A 25464-nucleotide genomic window follows, 5' to 3' on the forward strand; every position below is an offset into this window, starting at 1 on the left:
TTTAAAAAAAAAAAGTTAAAACCAAAAAAAACTCGAACCCAACGCCTTCTGCCAAAGCCAAAGACCTCTCCGTGTCTCTTGCATAGCCGGGTCAAATCAAGGGTACATGGGCTTCTTCTTTTTTTTTTTCATCTCAATTTGGCTCCAGTTGCCCTTCACTTTCAAGCTCAATTTTTACCTAGTAAACGTCCAAATTAGTAAAAAGTTATTTCACAATGAATTGTAGATATCTTAGAAAGCTTTTCAATGCAACTTGAATCTCACCAATCCAATATCAAGTGGGAGAGTTATGATTAAAATACCGAAATATATTTAGATTGTCTTCTAGCGAATTTCAGACTTGGATTGCTGCCCACTTTTCATTACATGACACGGATTCATGTGCATGAAACCCATGTAATCTTCTCACACACAAGCACACACAGCATCCAATTTGCTTCCAATTAAAAACCCAGCCGGCCTTCCAATTTCAAATTCCAATTCTCCAAACTCATTATGCACGACCTCTCTAACACATTTAATTCTGGATTTAATTTCCAAAAATTCCTACAATAATAAAACATGAATATTTTTAAATTTTCAGCAAAGTAGGATAATTATCTTAAAATTTATCAAATGAGCTCAATGTTAAGATACGGGACATAATCAGGCATTTAAGTGAAATTGTAGTATTTAATTAAAAATTTTATTTGCCTAATTACGCATCTTTGACGTGTAATCAATATGCTTGCTTGGCGTGTTTGTTATTCTTGTGTTATGTCATTAGCATGTAAAATTTAAAATTTCAATGTTGGTTTATGCATGTGCAACTAAAGAATAAAATTAATTTCCAAGTTATAATACAATTTTTTTTTTTTAAATATTAATGGAATTTGGAATTTTATTTGTTGAGTGTATTTTAGTTACCAATATTGGAATATTAAACATGTGTTTGTATCCCTCATGAATTAAATAACTAAGTGGATGAGGGAATTTATTACATATAAATCTCATGGTTTTCATCACTAGTTTATAGGTGAAGTAATTAATTTTATGTGATGATATTAGTATCTTCCTCCCCATCAGATGGAATTAATTATAGACTCACAAAGTATAAACTCTAGTTATTGTTAGTATTGGGTCACCTCTCCATTTGGGGATTCACTACGAGACAATATGTCTAGTATTATGTGATGGTATACACTTAGCTATGAATAATAGTATTTTCACCATCTGAGTCACTGCTATTATTTATACAACCAAAGTTAAGTCAACAATTTAATTTTGCTTGGCGTAGTTACTTGCCTAGATAGTAAAATTAATAGGTCCTCACATGTCTACACAAATGTTGAATAGTAGACAACAAAGACTATCCACCAATGTACCAGAACAGATAAAACGTTTATTTAACTTAATAAAAATTGAGTTATTAAAATAAATGGAATATTTGTGATCAACCAATTTAGAAACTGAGATCAAATTCCTTCTAATGGAAGGTACATAAAGAGAGTCTTTCAATATTAAAATCCTATCTCTACCAAAAGAAATGTGAATATCTTCTACTACAACTACTAACACTCTCGTGCCATCTCCCAAAAAACGTACATCTCCCCATCACTTAGCTGGTGGGTTTGCTAGAGCCCCTTTATTGTTCTATTTGGTGAGATAAACTGGACATTGTGATTTCCAGTGCCTAGGGTGCATGTAGTGAAAACACTTGCCCTAAGGATTTTTCACTCCGTCCTGTGGCCCACGTATTACTGGAGGAGCTCCCTGGGGTTTTTTAGCCTTTTTCTACTTCTTTCAGCCTTTTGGCCTAGAAGAAGAACCTTTTTCAATCACAAGAGCAATAGTTGGCTTCTTGATGAAGCCCTTAACTACTTGAAACTCTTTAAGTAGTTATGCCAATGAGTAAGAGAGCTAATTCATGTTGTAGTTTAGGCAAAACTACTTCAAAGAGTCAGGCAGCGACTGGAGAACGATATTAACCTGGGTTTCCCCATCGATTTCAGCTCTAAGGATATCTAGCTCATTGAGAAGACCAATCATCTTTAGAACATGATCCCTGTAGAGACCCAAAAAATATAATAATTAAAATGAATAAAGAAAAGAGGAAGAAGGTTTGGGAATAGCCCAAATCGTCAACGGTTTCGTGGGGAGGTAGAAAAATCGTCGACAGATTTCTTTTTACCGTGGTAGGGTAACAAGGTAAACGGTACTTTTGGGCCGGTTAAATAGAAAACTAAAGACGATTTTTTGAGAGACTTAGAAAACCATCGACGGTTTTCCCTGTAGTGTGAATAATAGAAAGAACCCGCGAGCTTCATTCTTTATTCAACAAAAATCACTCTCTCTCATACTCTCTCTCAAACCCTACGGCCCTACCCCCTCCTTCCTTCGATTCTTGCTTCGTTAAACCCCATTTTGACGATCAGGAACTACCATGAGGTTCGTGGGAAAGTTCTTTGCAACTTCATGGAGCAGATTTTCAATTTAGGGTTCTGGGGCACCACTCCAAAACCAAGGTAAGTGAGTCAATTTAGAGCTTTATTGTTAATTTGGAGTATATAAAGCCAAGGAAAATATTGAATGATAAATATACTGAGGGTTGAGTTTATTAGAATTGGGAAATATGAATTTCAGGGTTTTGAACTTCAAATGTTGTGGGGCGTAGATATAGAATTTCAATAGGCTTATTAGGAAAAAAATAAGGGAAATATGTTATACCAGTCAAATTAGAGATTTTTGCCAGTAAAATATAGTATATGATTATGGATTTCCAAAGTAAGATTTTGAATAATTCAGAGTAAGAAATTATACAATTTTATAAATTATATTTAATGAGTTTTAATTATTGTATGGCATGAGAATATTGGTATAGTACAGAATTCTAGTCAGGTTTTACAGAACTACAATTATATAGCTTTTACAGAATCATGAAACACATATTATATATTTTTATTTACAGAATTATGATATTCAATTTCACAGTACCATGATATTCATATTTCAGAACCATAACATACAGATATTACAGCTTACACAAATCAGTTTATTACAGCGTTATGGTTATCACAGTTCACTAAGTAGATAAATATATTTATGAAATCATTCTTATTTTATACTCACGCATACAAATAGTTGAGGATAGGGAAGATTACCCGTCCATACAAGTAGCTTCCCTTTGATCTAACACTAATACAGCTATTAGGGCACTCACCTTTCTCAACAAACCCTCAAAATTATCTTATTAATTATTCATATTCACATAAATTAACAGATATGCATTTAAGACACTCATTGTGACAAACACGTCATTTACTTCCCCCATGGCATAGGTTGTGTGGCCCGAAGATTGGACTAAGCCTGGGTGATTAGCTTATATAAAGTCAAAAAAATAACATCCTCTGCAAACACATCTGCAGGCATCCACAGTAAAGCTACAGATTCGATGCCTTTACTTCAACCTCACATAGGCAGTCAGCTGGACCCCCTACACTTCTATCTAGAACAGTGTGGGTGCACATAGTCTACTAGCAACGGTACCGTGCTCACAATATACTGGTCCTCTGGATTCCTAAAGCATATCATGCAATTTAGATAATAGAAAACCTCATTTAAAATATCAATTCACATATATTTCCCTGTTATTCCAAAACCCTGGCCCCCAGCCACAAATACAATCCGACATATAGTCATTAATTAAAACTCGGTCCTCGGCCGTCAAATAATAATCTTGGCCCTTGGCCAATCAAACAATACCCGGCCACTGGCCTTTATTTCAAAATCCTGCATTTTTCACAAGCAGTTCTAGTATTTTCGCAAGCATGTCTAGTATTTATCAAACAATTCAGTGTTTCACAAACAATTCAATATTTCAAAAGCTCAAATCTAGATATACAATAATTCATACCAATTAAAGCATCTGCCACACGATTTTCCACATTTTAACATAACTATATAAACAAACAAGCTATCCACCGTTCATTTATTCAAAAATACCATACCATATATCCTAGGTTTGTAAAATCCATTTTGAACGGTTGGTTTTCAAAATAACTTTTAAATTATTAAATAAAATAAATAAATAAATAAATAAATAAATATATGTATATATATTTAAACATAACAATTAAATTGATTCAATTTCCACAAAATTACTGATTTAACTTAATCCCCTTACCTGGTTCCCTAAAACAACGCTAGTAGGGACCCCAAAATGATGCCTACGGCGCTCATCCAAACCCTGATTCAATAATCCTAATTTAATAAAATCAATCCTAAATAAAATATTATTTTAACATTTCCTATGCCCATAAATTTCAAATAATAATTAAACCCCCGAAAACAACCAATTTCCTTAATTACCTAAATCTCACTCTCGCTTTGGAGTGGTGCTTAGGACCCCCAAATTGAAAATTCGCTCTGGCAAAAATGATGATGATCGAGACTAGCACCCCGTGGTCGTGCTTGATCGTCGATTTAGTGGAAGATTAAAGGAGAAATTAAGGAAAGAGAAGGAGTATATCTTTCCCCAGGAGTGGGTCCTACGTCGCTCCCACAACAAATCCGCTCTGGTAGGAATGTCGGTGGCGGAGATAGGAACCCAACGGTATCTTCAATTTTTTAATCGACCGAATATTAATCGAGAAAATAAGAAGAGAGAGGAGGGGGAAACAGAGGAGACGAGGAGAGAGGGGGGGAGGGCTGCTCTCTGTAGGAAATGAAATTTCCTAAAGGAAAAGATCCTTTAGGATCTTTCTTTTCCTTAACTTATATTGTTCATATATATAATAACCTTTAACATATATAATAATAATATATTATATTATATAATTTAATTAATTATTATTATTATGATTATTTAATGATTTAATTCATTTAATTATTATATTATTTTTTTTTATTTTACATTCCCAAGCATATCATTTTCTGGGGCGTCACATTTTCCCTTCCTTATAAAAATTTTGTTCTTGAAATTTGTTGAATACAACCCCAGTAAAATTCATCGTTAACCTAACAAGTTTTGAGTTAATCTTTTAAACCACTCTATTAGAACTGGTAACTAACATAAATCGATGGATTACACATTTTGTCCTAATACACTTTATTTCAGTACCAATACACAACAACTTCAATTTTTATCTCCAGTCTTCCAAAAATCTAACACTAACATAACCTTAGAAGAATCAATAGATAACTATCCGTTGATTATGGCATGATCCATAAATTTCGAATTAATTGTACAAAACCCACATTTCCCGTTTAGCATATGACTGATGCTCTCATAATGTTTGTAAAATTAATCGCAAATGTTGTTCATGCTCTTCTTGAGTCTTTGAATAACCCAATTAGCAACACTAGAAAATTATTGCGACCTTTTTGTGTACTCAATCCTGTCTTTGGGATGTGTAATTCCAAATTCTTAATTGGTGAAAATTAGATTGCAAATCAATCTTTAAAAATTTTGAGATTTTACCCATTAATCAAATAATCCACCAATCCCTAGAAGTTGATACCAATTCTTAATGTAACACGATTCAACTTCCAATGATTAATGCATAGCCTCGAGGTCTCATTATGTTTCTTAGTGAGTAACACAGGTGCAACCTATGATGATATACTAGGTTGAACAAATTCCTTGTCGAGAAAATCTTTTAGTTGCACCCTAGGTTGCCTTAGTTCAGTTAATGTCATTCTATATGAAGTAGTTGACATAAGCTCCGTTCCTAGCACCAACTCAATATTAAATTCAATCTTCTCTTGGAGGTAGCCCTGATAAATCATCTTAGAAGAATATCTAGAAATTCATCACCAATGGGTAAAGAAGTTTGGGGATTCGTTAACTTGTATATTTCTTTTATTACTGCTACAAACCCTAGAAATGTGCCCAAATTCTATCCTTTCACAAGCACTCAAGATATCAAATATAAGAGCTTGTTAGTTAGAAAGAAAACCCTCACTCCATTTGGATCTCTAAGTACTATTTCTTTTTGGAAATAATCAACTAGGTTTATGATCAATAGATAACCACCAATAGTTAGACTCATATTTAAACAAAGAACTTGCATTGATGACTCATACTCATCAAGGACTATACCTGCTGGGACATCTCAGACCATAATGTGTCATCATTAGCCTGTCAGATAAAATGTATAAAAGGCACTTCAAACTCTCATCATAACTTGTGATTTTTTTAAGTAAAAATTATATGAGCTTCTAAACATTCCCTGTAATTCTAATCACCCAATTCCTTTTCAATGTCATACTAATGCACAGGATTACACGTTAAAATCAGGATAAAGTATTATTTTCCTACCAAATTGGTTTCTAAATTTTTCTTGCTTCAAATAGTTTTTAAAACTCAACTTCTAACCTATGTTGGCAAACGTTGAATATCAAAATATAGTTGAAAAATATCCTAAACGAAAAACAGGAATTGCAATTATGGCAAGTCTAAGTCCTAGTATACCGACTCAAGCCAACCCTGATCTTGCTCTAGTGATTGGACAAATATGCAATAAACACGTGTCTTGGTTTTTGGTATAAAATAAAATACTAATGAAGTTGTTTAGTCAGCTATGATCAATTATTGAACATTGTCTGGTGGCGAAATTCTTGTGTGAAATGGATCAGGAAGGAAAGGGTGATATTTATTTGTACTAGAGAGTTGCTAACGATAGAAGGACCAGATTCTAAAGATGGCTTCAAAAGTCACAATCAACTGCAAATCACCATAGAAGATTTCACATTAAGTTGTATACAAATCAAATCCCAACCGAGCTGATGCCCAAGCAGTTAAATTAGTGTCCCATTGCCAATTAGGATTCGCACAGGATAGAGCAAAAAGATAAAGCTCCAAGTCCTAGCATGTATGGTTTTCCTTCTAGATAGTAGTTTGCTAAAGATCCAAGCATCATTATAATTTTTCTTCAAGGTAAGTTGCTAAATATGATTCAGTTTGGTGTTATTTGGTTCACAGGATCCTTCGAAATACTTGGCAATGTGATGCCTATGACATCTTGTTCTCATGTTTGTTTTTAGGTTATGGCGATAACACAATTTCCCAGGGAATAAAGAATTTCCCCAAAACATAGGAGTCCAGTTGTTGCCCACTAGTGTCTTACATTCTTATAGGCATCTTAATTTTAGGATTAAATTGTCCCCACTATTTTAAGCGACTTATGGAAATATGAAAATATGTAGTTGATGCACATTCTCATCGACCCATCTTTCTTTTTCACAAACAATACCGGCGCTTCTCAGGGTTACACATTGGACCTAATAAACCCTAATCTAGTAATTCTTATAACTGGTCTTTTAACTCTTTCAATTCTTATAACTGGTCTGTACGGTGCTTTAGAATTCGGCAATGTCCCCGGAACTAGATCAACAGTAACCTCTACCTCACAATCAGGATGTGGTCCCGGCAAATCCTCACTACAGGGATATCCTTTAATCTCAACTCCCATTCTGGTGATCCCCTCGGGATGCCTGATTACCTCCTCGGTACTGATGTTGTTGAGGTGGATAATTCAATGTTGCGCAGCAATCTCGCGCCATATGTCTAGCCCCACTGCACCGATAGCAGACAATTGGTCCTCCCCTACACTCACCCCAAAACCTCTGATGGCATCTGGAATAGATAGGATGTTGCAAACTCCCCTGACGGGTCTAAGATCCTGTATCCTATCGCTGGCCCAAGAAATTACCACGCAGCCTCCATGAGCCCTAACTATTGCTGATCTGAAACACCTAAGGCAAGGGTCTCTTCTTCTGGTTTAAGGCTCTCTCCTCTTCTTGAATACTGGCTTCAACTACCATAGCCCTATCCACCAGTTTATAGAAACTCTGAGTCAACAATGCCACCACCTGTGCACGTATTCCCTACCTCAAATCTTTCTCAAACATTCGAGCTTTCCTCGACTCATTTGGGACCATATGAGGAACAAAATGGGATAGCTCCATGAACCTGGCCGCATACTGTTGTACAGTTATGGGTCCCTGGGTAAGATGTAGGAACCCTTGACCCTTCACCTCTCAAGTGGCAGTAAGGAAGTATCAGTCGAAGAAGACCTCCTTGAAACGGCTTCAGGTGATAAATGTATGCTCTAGACACTGTTCCTCAACCATCTTCGCCGATCTCCACCACCTCTTTGCTTCCCTCACTAATTTATAGGTGGCATACCGCACCTTCTGCTCCTCCGTGCACTCCAGCACACCCAGCAGTTCCTCTATTTTCTGAACCCAATCTTCAGCTACGACCGGATTTGCTCCTCCTACAAAGACCGGCGGATTCATCTGGGTAAACTATTGAAAAGTGCAGCCCTGAACAACCGGTGGCTGATCCTACTCTCTAGAGTCCCTTTGGTTCTCCTTCCTAACCTACTGCGCTATACTTCGTAGCACTACCAAAGCATCGACACCATCCTCAATGGAAGTATCCACATGATTATCCCCTCCAACTATGATGTCATTTCCCCTAGAATCCATCTCGAAGATAGAATAGAAATCAACTTAAAAACTCCTCATTTATCCTAATTGAAGCAAGTATGAAATGAAGAGATTACTAATGCGTATGAATTCTCAGTTTAAATATTCATTCCCCTAGTTCTGTCACAAAACTGATAAGATACTAGTCTCTAACATAACACTAACTCCACACACGTACTCGACCGCCCTAACGTTCCAACCTAAATTTCATAGCTCTAGCCCCTCAACCTAGAAATGAAACCATCGATGGATTTACCATGATTTTCCTGAAAACGTCATTCCAGGAAAAGCACAGAAAATTGTCAAAGATCTCCGCCCCCAAGCTTCCAAACCAAAAACCCAACCTAGTCTACCCACTCACATCCTTATCCTATCTCAACCTATACTTTGGTAATTATCAACCATCAAAGTCTACAGAACCTAGAAAACCTAGGCTCCGATACCACCTATAACGCCCCGACTTGCCATGTGGGGCCCGAGGTGCTACTTTAGTGATGTCTATGTACCTGATACCAAACTTATCATATAAAATGTAGGGGAAATAAAAGATACAATCCCAAAAAAATCTATTACCAGAGTTCTATACTACCTTTATATACAAAAAGGTTCCAAAACCCTTATTACAAACCAATGTACTATACTTATACAAAAACCAATTCAAACAACACTCACCACATACAAAAAAACTATACTACCATCTCAGCCCCTCTAGCCTGCTAGGAATGTTTCCCGAAATTTCCTGAAAGATAGTTTGTAAAGTAGGGGTGAGGCACAGCTCAGTAAGGGAAAGACTATACTAATGTCAGTGTGTGGCCAGCATGCATTTAGTGTACAGAAAATAACCAGTTAGGTAAGTAGATAAATATATTTATGAAATCATTCTTATTTTACACTCATGCACACAATTAGCCGAGGATAGGGAAGATTACCCGCTCATACAAGTAGCTTCCCTCTGCTTTAATACCATTACTGCTATTTGGGCACTCATCTTTCTCAGCAAGTCCTCGAAATTATCTTAGTAATTATTCGTATTCACATAAATTAACAGATATGCATATAAGACACTCCCTGTGACAAACACGCTATTTACTTCCTCCATAGCACGGGTTGTATGACCCGAAGGCTGGACTAAGCCTGGGCGATCAGCCTAAACAAAGTTTAAAAAAAATAACATCCTCTACAAACACATCTGTAGGCATCCATAGCAAAACTGCAAATCCGATGCCCTTACTTCATCCTCACGCAGGCAGTCGGCTGGACCCCCTACCCTTCTATCCAGAACAACGTGGATGCACATGGTCTAACTAGCAACGGTACCGTGCTTACAATATACTGGTCCCCAGGATTTCTAAAGCATATCATGCAATTTATATAATAAAAATCACCATTTAAAATATCAATTCACATATATTTCCCTGTTATTCCAAAAACCTGGCGCCCGACCACAAATACAATCTAGCATATAGCCGTCAATTAAAAATCGGTCCTTGGCCGTCAAATAATAATCTTGGCCCTTGGCCAATCAAACAATACCCGACCACTAGCCTTTATTTCGAAATCCCTGCATTTTCGACAAGCAGTACCAGTATTTTCGCAAGTATTTCTAGTACTTCTCAAACAATTCAATATTTCACAAACAATTTAGTATTTCAAAATCTCAAATCTAAATATACAATAATTCATACCAATTAAATCATCTGTCACACGATTTTCCACATTTTAACATAACCATATAAACAAACAAGTTATCCACCGTTCATTTATTCAAAAATACCATACCATATATCCTAGGTTTGTAAAATCCATTTCGAACGGTTGGTTCTCGATCATCGATTTAGCAGAAGATTAAAGGAGAAATTAAGGAAAGAGAGGGAGTATATCTTTCCCTAGGAGTGGGGCCTACGTCGCTCCCACGACAAATCCACTCCCAAAGGAATGTCGGTGGCGGAGATAGGAACTCAACGGTATCTTCAATTTTTTGATCAACCGAATATTGACCGAGAAAATAAGAAGAGAGAGGAGGGGGAAACGGAGGAGACAAGGAGAGAAGGGGGGGCGCTCTCTGCAGGAAATGAAATTTCCTGAAGGAAAAGATCCTTCTAGATCTTTCTTTTCTTTAACTTATATTGTTTATATATATATATATATATATAATAACCTTTAACATATATAATAATAATATATTATAATATATAATTTAATTATTTATTTAATTTATTAAATTATTATTTTTTTATTTTTATTTTTTACATTCCCAAACATATCATTTTCTAGGGTGTTACATCCGCTATATAGGTGTTTTGTTTCTATGAATAGGAATTCTCGGTGTCCACTTTGGGATCGAGACATTATAGTAGATTTTATAAGAGGAAAAAAAAATGGTATAAATTTTTGGGTCGTTACAATCCCTTACTAGGGTCCCTTCTACCATAGTAGTATTCATAAGTTCCTTCATCACAGTCTGCGTAGTAGCACGATTTTGATCCCCAAACATTTCTTTGAGGTTCTGCATTATATCATAGGCAAAAAGCATAAATCGATGCTGATGTTGCAGAACATTCAACATAGATGCCAAAATGTAACATCGTGCCCTCTCATGAGCCTTAATCCACTTCCGGTAAACCTGGGTTTCCTCATTGGTTGCCCTTTCACTGGGTTTCTGTGGACATACCTCTACGAGTACATAGTTGTACTCCTCTACAGTCAATACGATATTCAAGTTCCTATATAATTAGGTCCAACCAATTTGTTTTCTTTGAGAATAAAAGCCAAGGGATTGAAAGTCATTTTAATCCTGAGAATCACATATTATAACAAAATATGATGAGCAATAATAAACTTTTAATTCAATTAAAACAATATGGTTCCCTCTACCAATATTTTCTTTTAAAAAATATGTCAACAACCTAGCACATCGTGAGTAGTATACCTCGCACGATATCTCGTATCATGTGATATTTACGCTCGATGTGTTTTGCCCTCTTGTGGCTCTTGGGTTCCTTTGAGTTAGCAATTATCCCGCTATTATCACAGTAAAGTGTAATAGGCGATTGTATCGAAGGCACCACTCCTAGATCCAATATAAAGTTCTTGAGCCAAACAGCCTCCTTTGCTGCCTCAGAGACTGCCATGTATTCGGCCCCCATAGTGGAATCAGCAACACATGATTGCTTGATACTCCTCCAACTAATAAATCCACCTCGTACGGTAAACATATTTCCCAAGGTTGATTTTCTAGAATCCTTATCTAACTGAAAATTTGAGTCAGTGTACCCAATGGGTACTAGACTATCTGCATGATAAACCAACATATAATCCTTGGTTTTTTTCAGGTACTTGATTATATGTTTTACCGCAGTCCAGTGTACCCACCGTGGGTTAAACTGATATCTGATGACCATGCCTATGTCAAAACATATGTGAGGTCTAGTGCAAAGCATAGCATACATGAGGCTTCCTACTGCTGATGCATAAGGAACTGCCTTCATGTTCTCTACCTCAATCGATGTTTTAGGACACTGATCCTTGGATAGAGTGATTTCATGTCTGAAAGGGAGTAACCCTTTCTTGGAATCCTGCATGCTAAAACAGGCAAGAATCATATTGATATAAGTAGCTTGTGATAAGCCCAACATCCTTTACTTGCAATCTCGCAAAAGCTTGATCCCAAGGATGTGACTAGCTTCTCCCAAGTCCTTCATGTCGAACTTTCCGGATAACCATACCTTAACCGAAGATAATACCCCCCGCATCATTTTCGATGAGCAAGATATCATCCACATATATCACCAAGAATGCCACCATGTTTCCATTATGCTATTTGTATACACATGACTTATCAAGGCATTGATCAAAACCATAAGATTTAATGGCTTGATCAAAACAGATGTTGCAAGACCTTGACGTCTGCTTAAGTCCATAAATGGACTTCTTAAGCTTGCACAACATGTGCTGTTGGCCTACTACTGCAAAACCATTTGGTTGTACCATATAGATGCACTCATCAAGACTTCCATTAAGGAAAACTGTTTGGACATCCATTTGTCAAATTTCATAATCGAAATAAGCTGCAATGGATAAGAGAATCCAGATAGACTTTAGCCTGGCTACCAGCAAGAAAGTTTCCTCATAGTCGATTTCCTCTTTATGAGTAAACCATTTTGCAACAAGCCTAACCTTGAAGGTTTCCACCCTCCCGTCTACTCCTATCTTCTTCTTATAGATCCACTTGCATCTAATGGGTTTTATCCCTTCGGGTGGCTCTACAAGATCCTAGACTTGATTAGAGTACATGGACTCCATCTATGATTTCATATCCTTTAGCCAAAGTTATGCATCTTTATCTTGAAGTTCTTCACAGTAGTTGCCGGGTTCGGTATCCAGTTCATCAGGGATCCTGTCATAATACTCTCCCAAGAACATATACCGATCAGGCTAGTCATGCAAAACCCTCCCACTATGACAAGGCATATTTTGCTGTATTGATCCTGATCCTTGTGCACCATCATTCTGCCTTGGTTGTACAACCAACGTATTGATGGTAGTTGCACATGATGGGTCAGACTCAACTCGAGTTATGACATTCCTCCCACTACAACGAGGCAATGAGATGTCAATAACTCTGTCTTGCGGTGGTTCTTCTTGCTGGTATATCTCCTCTCAACTCTTCTAAAACAATCCTACATCTAGGTTTGTGATTCATTACATAGTCCTCTTCTAAGAATCGAGCATTGGTGCTAACAATGACCCTCTGATCCTTAGAATAATAAAATAAACCACCTTTTGTTCCTCTAGGGTTTCCAACAAAGAAACAGACATCTATCCTTGATTCCAACTTATATGTTTTCCCTTTTAGCACGTGTGTTGGACTACCCCATATCCGAACATACTGCAAACTAGGTTTGCGCCCAGTTCACAATTCTGTGGGTGTAGTAGGTACTAACTTGGATAGGACCAAGTTCAAAATATAGGCTGCTGTTTCTAGTGCGTGCCCCCAAAACGAATTAGGCAAATCCTTGAATTTTTCAAAGAATTCAGACTTACGACGCATCAAATAAATATACCCATACCTTGAGTAATCATCAATGAAAGTAACAAAATACTCAAAGCCACATCTAGTCTGGATATTAATGGGGCCACACGAATCAGAGTGAACTAGTTCTAATGCCTCTTTTGCTCTATAGCCTTTGGCCAAAAAGGGCCGCTTGGTCATCTTACCTTCTAAGCAGGATTCACAGACTAGTAGTGCCTCCACTTCTAGTGAACCTAATGGCCCATTCTGAACCAGCATTTAAATCCATCTTAGATTAATATGACCTAGGGCATAAGTGTCAAAGATAAGTTTGATTCAATTCAAAAGGTTTCTTTCTCTTACATGACTTTTTATCAGTGTTATTTAATTCATTTAGTTGCACTATAGGAGAAGCATGATTAATAATATAAAGACCATTCACCAATGTACCAGAACCAATAAAACATTTATTTAACTTAATAACAACTGAGTCATTAAAATAAACGAAATATCCATTATCCACCAACTTGGAAACTGGAATCAAATTCCTTATAATGGAAGTTACATAAAAAGAGTCTTTCAATGTTAAAATCCTATCTCTACCAAAAGAAATGTGAATATCTCCTACTACAACTACTGACACTTTCGTGCTATCTCCCAAAAATACATAAATCTCCCCATCACTTAGCTAGCGAGTTTGTTGGAACCCCTGCAAAGAATTACGAACATGATTAGTGGCTCCCATATCCACACACCAAGTACTGGTAGATATTACCATTAAACGTGTTTCAACTACTAGTAAATGAGATATACGTGTTGGGTAGTCCAGGGACTTCTCAACCCCAAACATTTCTTTGAGGTTCTACATTATATCATAGGCAGAAGGCATAGAATGGTGCTAATGTTGTAAAACATTCAACATAGATGCCAAAATGTAACACTGCGCCATCTCATCAGCCTTAATCCACTTTCGGTAAGCCTGGGTTTCCTCATCGATTGCCCTTTCATCGGGTTTCTGTGGACATACTTCTGTGAGCACATACTTGTACTCCTCTGCAGTTAGTACAATATCCAAGTTCCTTTTCCAGTCAATATAATTAGGTCCAACTAGTTTGTTTTCTTCGAGAAGAACAGTCAAGGGATTGAAAGTCATTTTAATCCTAAGAATCACATATTATAACAAAATATGACGAGCAATAATAAACTTTTAATTCAATTAAAAGAATATGGTTCCCTCTACCAATATTTTTCTTTTAAAGAATCTGTCAACAACCTAACACACCGTGAGTAATATGCCTCGATGGGAAGGTCGTCTATTACTCAACATTTGTGTAGACAGGTGAGGACCTATTAATTTTACTATGTAGCCAAGTGACTATGCCAAGAAAGATTAAACTGCTGACTTTACTTTGGTCCTATAAACAATAGCAGTGACTCAAATGGTGAGAATACTATTATTCATAACTAAGTGTATACCATCACATAACACTAGACCTATTGTCCCGTAGTGAATCCCCCATTTGGAGAGGTGATCCAATACTAACAATTACTAGAGTATATACTTGGTGAGTCTGTAATTAATTCCATCTGATGGGAAGGTAGATACTAATATCAACTCATAAAATTAATTACATCACCTATATACTAGTGATGGAGACCATGGGATTTATACGTAATAAATTCCCTCACCCACTTAGTTATTTAATTCATGTGTTTAATATTCCAATAAATTTAATATTCCAATATTGATAAATAAAATACACGCAACAAATACAATTCTAAATTCCCTTTAATTATTTAAAAAAAGAAACTTTTATAACTTGGGAATTAATTTTATTCTCTAGTTGCACATGCATAAACCAATATTAAAATGTTAAATCTTACATATGCTAATGACATAACATAAGAACAAAAAAAATGCCAAACAAGCATATATAAACAAGAAATATGATATAATAAAATCTTGGCTATTATGGTCTAGCAGCTCGCATCATAAAATCGTGATTCCTTGCTTGCCATCACGGAGTGTCGGCGATCAGTAGGGTCCAGCCTGTAGACTGTGGCTACTAGTCTATTTATAAACCCTCCATTTAAATCCAAATTCAAATTCAAATTCAAAATTCAAAATTCAAATTCAAATTCAAATTTAAACTGCAACACTATTCTAGGGTTTTTCTTCTTTTCCACCACTACTATGTGCCGCAACTGTGTCTGCCTCTCGGATGTACTTGCAACAGATTATAGAATCCTATGCCTCCATGACCAGATTTCACATGCTATGAATCTTGTAACAAACCATCGCAATCAGATTACAGAATCCTATGCCTCCATAATCCGGAGTTCACATGCTACGAATTTTTAAACAATCCCAATCATAAACTATACATTCGTGTGACCATAATAACCAGGCAGAACGCTTTAAAATAGAAGTTAGCGCATACACACGTTCTATCCTACGCATACACTGGTTTGAAAACTGAAGAACATGGTATTATTATCCGTATATAGTATCAGTTGAGGCTCTGATACAAATTGAAGGGGCTTGCTATGGAATTGCCCTAAAATCTAGTTGTAGTGCATACGGACAATAGCAAAAAGAAAAAAGACGATCTTGCATACCCAGGTTAAACAAAAATTCAATCTTTCAAACTCGGATCACAATAAAAATTTGATCTTGCAAATCCTAATTACATGATTAGGATCATACCTGTGAGATCTCTCTGGTTTGATCTCGAATCTGCAAGCATGAAGAAGAACTCCCGAATTTGCAAGCATGAAAAGGAACTCTTGGATCTATGAGAATGAAGAAGAACTCTTGATGACGACCAAGGATCTTCTACTATATTCCTCGAACACGTCTCTCTCCTCAGAGAATGGGCTCATCAGCGGCGACTAGGGTTTGCTTATCACGAAGACGTTTGCCTCAGTGTGTTCATTTTCGTCTAACCCTCGCCGCTGAATGGAGCGTGTGTATATAGGCTACAACAGGGACCTCTAGACAAATATGACTAGGGTTTCCAAAGTAATTAAGAATTCCTAATCCGACTCGGATTAATCCTTAATTACGTTAATTACAATTCATACCACTAAAGAATTATAATTGCACTCCCTATCATATTTAAAATTAAATTTCGAGCTCCTATTATTTAATGCTTATTTATCTCCTCACATAAAGATTACAGATACTTGTCAATTAAATTAAATTATTGTCAATTAAATTAATTGACATATTATTTCCCTGAGACCTTTTTCTTGACTTATTTCATATGTCGGATTCAAAATCCACTTGCAGGGCTTGACACGTACAATCAAAACTTATAAGCTTCCTTAATGGGGAATCATCAATCCTGATACCGAGACGTGGATTCCATCAATAATTAATATTCACCATACACATAATGTCATTACCCAACTCACTGAATTTATTGACCCATAAAGAATCTCACTCTTCTATGAATCAAAGTAATAAACACTACATGTACGTGTCCAATAATCATATCAAGATTAAGAGCATAAGCACTCATAATAATCATAAGGTATTAATTGTTTTATATAGTCAGTATAAAAACAATTACCACAAGATGGTCTTGTTCAATACACGCAAAGTGTACTAGCACAAGGAGTTGGAACTATACCATTCCCCATAGTTAAGACAGACCTATTAAAACTTTGTACTATAGTCCTACCAATGGTGTGTCCAATTCCATTTAAGACTGTGAACAATAAACTTACATTCTATAAGAACTAATTGTCTAATCTTCTGTGTGTAAGTCATACTTTACACACTAGATCACCTACTATATAGAATAAAAGACACATATGCATAATCATTAAATAGATAATGTCAGGCAAACATTACTCACAAAGATTCTCATTAAAATGGAATAACTGAAGTTGTTCATAAACAATAAAACCGATTACATAAAGCATGTCTTTCAGTATAAATATCTAACAATAACCTCTTGAGTATATTTTGTTTTGGAAAGTTGAGCAAAAAAGTCCTAGGGGAATGGGAAAATGAGAAGTAAAGAAAAGGTTTGTTATTGCTCTACACTTTACTTTTTGGTAAAAAAATTATAAATTTTAAGGCTCTAACTTATTTGTGGATTTGCTTTCAACTAAGTGTGAGCTATCGTCCCAACTCAACTTACAGCTTATGGTATATATGTGATAGGCTTAAACGTACGTACGAACAAACTCTTTTAAGATTACTACGCTTGCTGAATATGGGGTTTAAATCAGAATAAACAAAATTTTTAAGGCTAGTTTAATTTAAGTTATTTTGTTAAAAGCCCTAATTCAAGGTAAACGTTTAATTGTTATTTTTTTCATATTAATTTCATATTTTTTATGGTTCTTTTTTATTTATTTCAATATTTTCTAAAAATTTCATAAAACTTTTAAGAGTATTGTGAGCCCTAATTTGAACACATAACATTTCCTCTAATTTGATAATATATTAGGTTATGATAATAAATGAATAATTGTAAACACTTTTGTTTAGAAGGAATTATTATAAAAATTTAAATTTTATAAAATAGAAAAGCTTTAAGAAATACATTAAGCCAAAGCCTTGTCACCTATTAAATGTCGGTTGTGATCTCCCAGTGATCTAACTCCTCTTCGTTTTATTTTATTTTTTATTACATAAGAACTCCAGCCACCAACGAGCCCATCAAACCCCCTGGTGCAGCACCAAACCTACGGATCAACGTCCTTCGCCCAGATCTCACTGACCAAGGTAAAGTCCGGATGCGGACACGACTTTTGTGCATCAGTTAGACGTTCAGCCAACTCGACTCCTAGGACACATCTCTATTACCATCCACGGTCCCCGTTGGCTCACAGAAAACTCCTCTTCTTTGTACGCTATGGAGAGTATATATCCTAAGACTATGTTTAATTTGTAAAATTACTATTTTTGAAATATGATGAGTACAAGATTATTTTGCATCACCAAAAGGAAAGAAAATTTTTGAAATTTTGTCCTTTTAAAAAAAATTAAAAATAGGGTTAAAATTTTTCAAATAGCACATCAAAATCAATTTTTTCAAAGCAAAAGGGTAAATCTTAACTTATTTTAAGGAATTTTGTTGCAATTTTGAAAATGGGCTAAAAAAACCTCAAAAAAAGCATTTAGTTTACTTTCTAGGATGAATACATTATATTAAGTAAAAAAGAAAATTTAAAAATCTAAGCTTAAAAAGGGTTCGGGAAATGGACCATCGACAAGGAGAAAGGAGAATGTCAAAAAAAAAAAAGACAACACTAAAGGTGCTCATTCAGCAATTGGAAAGATCAGAGAGATGAGAGCTTGGAGAGACTGAACATGAATCATTTGGGTGATCGTGGGAAGAGAGCCAAGGTTGTGTAATTTGTGTTACTTTTTAGGGGTAAAAAAAAATCAAAAAAGCTTCTAATTTGTACTCTTGTTGAATCTACAATAGGGAGATTGTTGATTCTCTTTGAGGCAATTCAGAGCTATTTCATAGGCTGACCTAACAACACAGGTTCGCTGAATTTTTTATCATTAAGAACCCAACCTCTATTTAGATGTCATTAAATGCAAGTAAATGACCCCAAAAGAGAGGAAAACCTCAATACTAACAAAAACAACATAATGAAGCTGATTGGACCAACCTAGATCTTGCAAAGCAGATTGAATCTGATAATTCATGCCAAATTATCAGATGAGCAAATTATGTATATTTTATATATTATTCAATTAAGTGCAATTATCAAATAATCCATGGAAATTGGCAAACAATATGTCATTCCTAAGATTTTTTTCAAGTTATAAAATGTTTACTAAATAAAATAATTATTCTTAAAACCACAATTGTATATGTAAATCCATCTAAATTAAAATAGAAAATATAACTCTAAAAATTTGACAAAAACTCACAATTTAAATTGTACACACACACACACACACACAAGTATATATATTTAAATGTAAAAAACTAACTATTTTGAAAACTAATTTGTAAATAAATTGACCAATGAATATTTCCTTTTAATTCTACTGTGGAAGTTTGTATAATCAATTATAGTATTTTGATTCATCACATCATAGCCTCTACGACTGTTAAAATTTGGAGAAAGACATTTTTCTCTATTATTGATTATTGAATATTACAAGGGTGTATATATACATGAGAGAATGAAAAAAATGGAAAGAGAAAAAATGAGAAGTATATTTTGCTAAGATGGAAAGTGTATATTTCTCTAATACTCCCCTTCAAGTAGGAGTATGAAGATCCGTAATGCCCAACTTGCATGATAAGTCTTGGAAATGTTCACGACCCAAAGCTTTGGTGAAGATATCAGCAAGCTGATTGTAAGTAGGGATATGCTTAGTGAAGAAGAGGTTAGCCTGTAACTTTTCACGAAGAATATGACAATCGATTTCTATATGTTTGGTACGTTCATAGAAAATAGGATTTTGGACAATGTGAAGAGCCGCTTGGTTGTCACAATATAAAAGTATAGGCTAGGAATGTGGTACTCCAAGATCATGTAAAAGAGTTTTGAGCCATGTAAATTCACAAGTAGTGGAAGCAAGCGCCCGATACTCAGCTTCGGCGAAGGAGTGAGACACTGTAGGTTGTTTCTTAATGCGCCAGGAAATTGGACTAGTGTCCAACTGAATGAAAAAACCAGTGGTGGAGCGGCAAGTGAGGGTACAACTAGCCCAATCCGAATCAAAATTGGCTAAAACTTGAAGAGTGTTGGCAGTAGGAAAAAATAAGCCTTGTCCTAGAGATGCCTTAATGTATCGAAGAACACGTACAACAGCATCATGATATGGTTGCCTGGGCTAGTGCATAAATTGATTGAGAATATTGACGGAAAATACAATGTCGGGATGAGTGATGGTGAGATATATCAAACGTCCAACAAGTCGCTGAAATGAGCTTGGATCGAAGAGAAGATCACCATTAGTATTATTGAACTTCAGATTTTGTTCCATAGGAAAGTGGGCAGGATGAGCACCAAGATGACCGCTATCAGTGAGAATGTCAAGAGCATATTTTTGTTGATTAAGAAATATGCCAGTGGGAGAGCGAGCAACTTCAAGGCCAAGTAAATATTTCAATTTGCCAAGATCCTTTAGTTTGAATTTCTAAGCAAGCATGACTTTGAAAGTACTAATATCGGAGAGATCATTGCCTTCCATGAGAATGTCATCAACATAAACAAGTATGAGAGTAAAATACTGACTCGAGAGTGGTTGGAAAGAGAGTGATCGGCCTGATATTAGGTGAAGCCCTCAGCAAGTAAAATAAAAGATAATTTAGAGAACCAATTGCGAGAGGCTTGCTTAAGGCCATAAAGGGATTTCTGAAGACAACAAACATGAGTCTCCCTTTGTTTGCAATAACCCAATGGAGGGATCATATAAACCTCCTCATCGAGGTCACCATGAAGAAAAGCGTTGTTGACGTCCAATTGAAGGAGATGCCAATTCCGAGTTGCAGCCACTGCAATAACACATCTAACAGTAACAAGTTTAGCAACAGGAGCAAAAGTGTCATGATTATCCAAACCTTCTACCTAAGTGTAGCCCTTGGCTACCAAACGAGCTTTGTGTCGCTCTATGGATCCATCGGCCCAAAGTTTTGTTTTGAACACCCATTTACAGCTAATTGGTTTTTTTCCGGGTGGAAGTTGTTGAAGAACCCATGTATTATTGATTTCTAAGGCTAGGATTTCAGAAGCCATGACATCACGCCAATGGGAGTGTAGCACATCCTGAGAATATGAGGTGGGTTTGGGATGTTGGGACATAACAGAAAGAAAATCCAAATGTTGATTAGAGAAACGATGATAAGATAAAAAAGAGGAGAGACAATGAACTGTACTTGAGGGACATCTTGAAACCTGTGAATTCATGGAGGACTGTGGTAAACTAGGGCATATATAAATCAGCCAAGTAAGAGGGATGTATGACAGCTCGTTTGGGTCGTGAAGAGGTGGGTGGAGGGAGTGGTGGGGAAGGGGGTGAGGATGAGGGTGTTGGTGAGGATACTAAGGGAGAAGAAGAGAGGGATGAGGGGCTAGGGGTAGGTGTGGATGGTTGGGTAAGTAAAGAGTTGGAAGGGTGTATATCAGGAATAGGAAGTGGAAGGACTGGAGAGGATGTAGGAGTTAGAGGTATGAGATGATAGGGAAAAACATTTTCTTCAAAAGTGACATAATGGGAGATGAAATTTTTTTTGTTTTCAAAATCGTATATACTGCAAGCCTTATGATGAGTAGGATAACCTAAGAAAACACATCAAAGAGCATGAGGAAAGAATTTATCGCAATGTTGGTGAGCGGTTTGGGCATAGCACAAGCAACCAAACACTCGCAAGTGTGTATATGATGGTGGTTTTTGAAAAATATAATTGAGGCTGGGTGAAGGAGTGCGGTTAATTAAATAAGTGACTGTGAGAATGCATACACCCCAAAAATAGGTGGAAAGATTAGCTTGAAAACGTAAACACATAGCCACATTAAGAAGATGACAATGTTTACGCTCGGCAACACCATTTTGTTGAGGTGTATCCACACATGTGCGCTCATGAAAAATGCCTTGATCATGGAAAAAAGTTTGAAGTGGAGTGAATAGAACCATTATCAGTGCGCATGTGCTTAAGGGTGCAATTGAATTGATTTTTTACCATGGCGCAAAAAAATTTTAAGGTAAGAGAAAGTATCAGATTTCATGCACATAAGATAGACCCATATAGCACACGAGTAGTCATCCGTGATTGTTAAAAAATAATGTGCACCAAAAAGTGAAGTTGTAGGATAACCACCCCATATGTCATGATAAATCCAATTAAAAAAAATGTGTTATTATATGTATTCAAAGAAAAAGGTAAATGAGTGTGCTAACTCTAACACAAACATCACAAGACATATGAGAAGAAAAAATATTTAAAGTTTTCAGAATGCATGAGAGAGAAGGGTGACCAAGATGTTGATGCCAAAAAGTAGTGTCAGAAACGCGCTAAGAGTAGAAAATTGAGGCAAAGGGAGGTTTATAGTGGTAAAACCCATCCCTTACTTCACACGTTCCAATCAGCCTCCTCGTTGATAGGTCCTGAAAGATAAAAAAGGTAGGAAAAAATACAGCAACACAATTGAGATCAGTGGTAAGTTTTCTGATGGACAATAAATTAAATTTAAATAAAGATGCATAAAAAACATTAGAAAGAGAGAAATTAGAAGAAAACTGCATAGTGCCGATATGAGTTACAGGAACAATGTCACCATTGGGAAGCTTAATAGAGCATGACGGATTGAGAAGTTGAATATTATCAAGAGAAGACAAATTAAAAGTCATATAATCGGAGGCACCTGAATCAACAATTCATTCAATATTAGAAAGAGAAGCAGAATGGCAAGAGGCAAGGCTACCAGCAGCAAAATTGGTAGAGTTGGTGTTCAAGGGCGATAAAAGATCCAAGAGTTGATGGTATTGTTCGCTAGCGAGACCAGGGATAGCAATCTCAGAAGAGGTTGAAGAACTAGTGACAATATTTGCAGCCATTGAAGAACCAAATGCTTCCATAACGTCAGATCAGTTCAGATGAATCACACAGCCGAATCGGGTCAAATTCAATCTTTGCAACGACCAAAAATATAAACGTTAAATTTGATAATCTTCGAGTTTAATCAGAAAAGCTGAAGGTGCCATCGGAGTGTTGAGACCACTAAGGCGAGCCGAATTGAGACAAGGAATGTTGTCGACGACTAAAAAAACTGAATAGATGACGGAGAAGACAGCCGGAGGCTTGAGGGATACCCAAAGATGATCATCCAAAAAAATGTCGAAGAAGATGGGTGCCAGAGAAGAAACAGGACTGAGATTAATCGCCGGAAAGCTACAAACAGAAAACAATCGAGACGAGGAACTGGAACTGATAGAGATAATGCTAGAGATGGAAAAGAACCGCCGAATAACTGAGGAATGATAGAGACGATGCCGAAGATGCTCCGGGTACCAAAACTGAGAGCTGCAACTGAGAGATGGCAGAATGGCAGGAGAAGATGAGATTCCACCGGAGATGTTTGAAAGACGACAAACCGAGAGAGAGGCTGAGATATTGTGAGCGTCGGGAAGGAACCAGTCGAACCGAACTGAGAACGAAGAGCTACCGGAGAAGATGCCGGAACAGAGAATGACGTTGCCACAACTACAAAACGGTCAGGATGGCCAACCAAATGACCGAAAAAAATAGGGAGAGAAGAGAATGAGAGGACCTGCAGAGTAAAGAGCAGCGGCGAGCCGGCAAGAAACGGAGAGGAAGGTGGCACTGGTGTTGCACGCCGGAGAAGACGAGCAGATGGCCAAAAAGAGGGACTGCTGCAACTAAGACTACGTCGGACACGAATAAAAGACTGCGGCTATTGAAAACTGAGAGAGATGGGAGTCCATTGGAGAGCTGATGGAGATGAGAGATCTGAGAGACTAACGCTAGAAATGAATAAGGGTCCGCGGTTGCTGGAAACAAATTGAGATGGTAGAACACCGGAAAGATGAGTGGTGGACTGATGAAAACATCCGTGCGGCGAGCTCCTCTGCAACACACCCTGAACAACATTGACTCCCCCAAACCCTTGTGTCGATAAGAAGGACAGCGAACATGCGAGTCTGAACACGCTGGGCTTAAAGAGAACGTCAGGCTGAGAGAAAAGGAGCAGCCCGAACTGAAACACGAGTAGAGAGTGACGGCAGTGGCAGAGAGGAAGAGAGGAAGAAGAAGAAGAAAAAATTAGGTTAACACCTAAAACTCTGATACCATGTTAAAATTTGGAGAAATACATTTTGTCACGCCCCAAACCCGGAAACGGGACCCAGAGGTGAATTTAGGAACCTAACTTGTCTCTGTGTCAATCAAAACATACTTGATACAACATACAATGAGGGTCCGACCCCGTGGGGTACACGATTGCCCTATATACATACATACAATCATCCATACTATCCAGAATACGCAGCGGAACACGGTCTTTTATACAATAACAGTATCATGCCAGAGTCTATACAACTGAGACATACATTCCCATAATACAAAACATACCCTAGGTGTCTACAACTATCCCGATAACCTAGATACCAAAACTCGTACCTAGAAGGTACTAGCAGTAGCTACGACACCCTTGCTTCCACCCGCTAGGATGCTACTTACCGCTACCTGAAGGCCCTGAAAAATATTGTACATACATTAGGGGTGAGACACCTCTCAGTAAGGAAGAAAACAGTTTATATCAGTGTATAGCATACCAGTGTTATTTTACAAACGTCATAACACTATATATATGATACAGTTTGCAACAATTCATACAGTTTCATACTTTTCCATACAGTTCCAGTATTTTCACAAAAATCATTCCAGTTCATACGATACCCAACATACATACATACATACATACATACGGTCAGTGTCGTCACACTAGTTCGCAACTACACCAGGTCACCTCGTCTCACAGCGATTACATTACTACATACGCAACTACACTACGACGATCAAGGCCCAATGGTGAATCCATTGCATCATACGCAACTACACAAGGTCACCCAGTCTCACAGCGGTTACGTTTCTACACATGCAACTACGAAGATCTATGACTCAGGCCCAATAGTGAATCCATTGCTACATACGCAACTACACAAGGTCACCTAGTCTCACCCCGATTACATTGCCATGTGACAACTATGCTGCGACAACCCAGGCCCACTGTGAATCCATTGCTACAAACGGTGTAGATCACACCTTCGGTGACCAGCCGAACCATACTGGTGATATTTCACACCTTGGATATAAAGCCAGCCACTATCGGCGTACGGTAATTAGCTGCCACTAGCCAATTTCACAAAACCTGGAATCATTTTGGGAACTCACGTCCCTATACATTTCAGCGTACAGTAATAAATTGCCACATAACTGTTTCACAAATATCTGGAACAACATACATACATTCAT

General features: G+C 36.9%; 1 pseudogene; it reads right to left on the reverse strand.

Annotated features, from left to right (window-relative positions):
• Positions 1-1701: 1701 nt before the first annotated feature.
• LOC131148155 (uncharacterized) lies at positions 1702-14636 on the reverse strand (annotated as a pseudogene).
• Positions 14637-25464: the final 10828 nt, after the last annotated feature.

This window comes from Malania oleifera, chromosome 2 (assembly GCF_029873635.1).
Source record: "Malania oleifera isolate guangnan ecotype guangnan chromosome 2, ASM2987363v1, whole genome shotgun sequence".
Classification (NCBI taxonomy): domain Eukaryota; kingdom Viridiplantae; phylum Streptophyta; class Magnoliopsida; order Santalales; family Ximeniaceae; genus Malania; species Malania oleifera.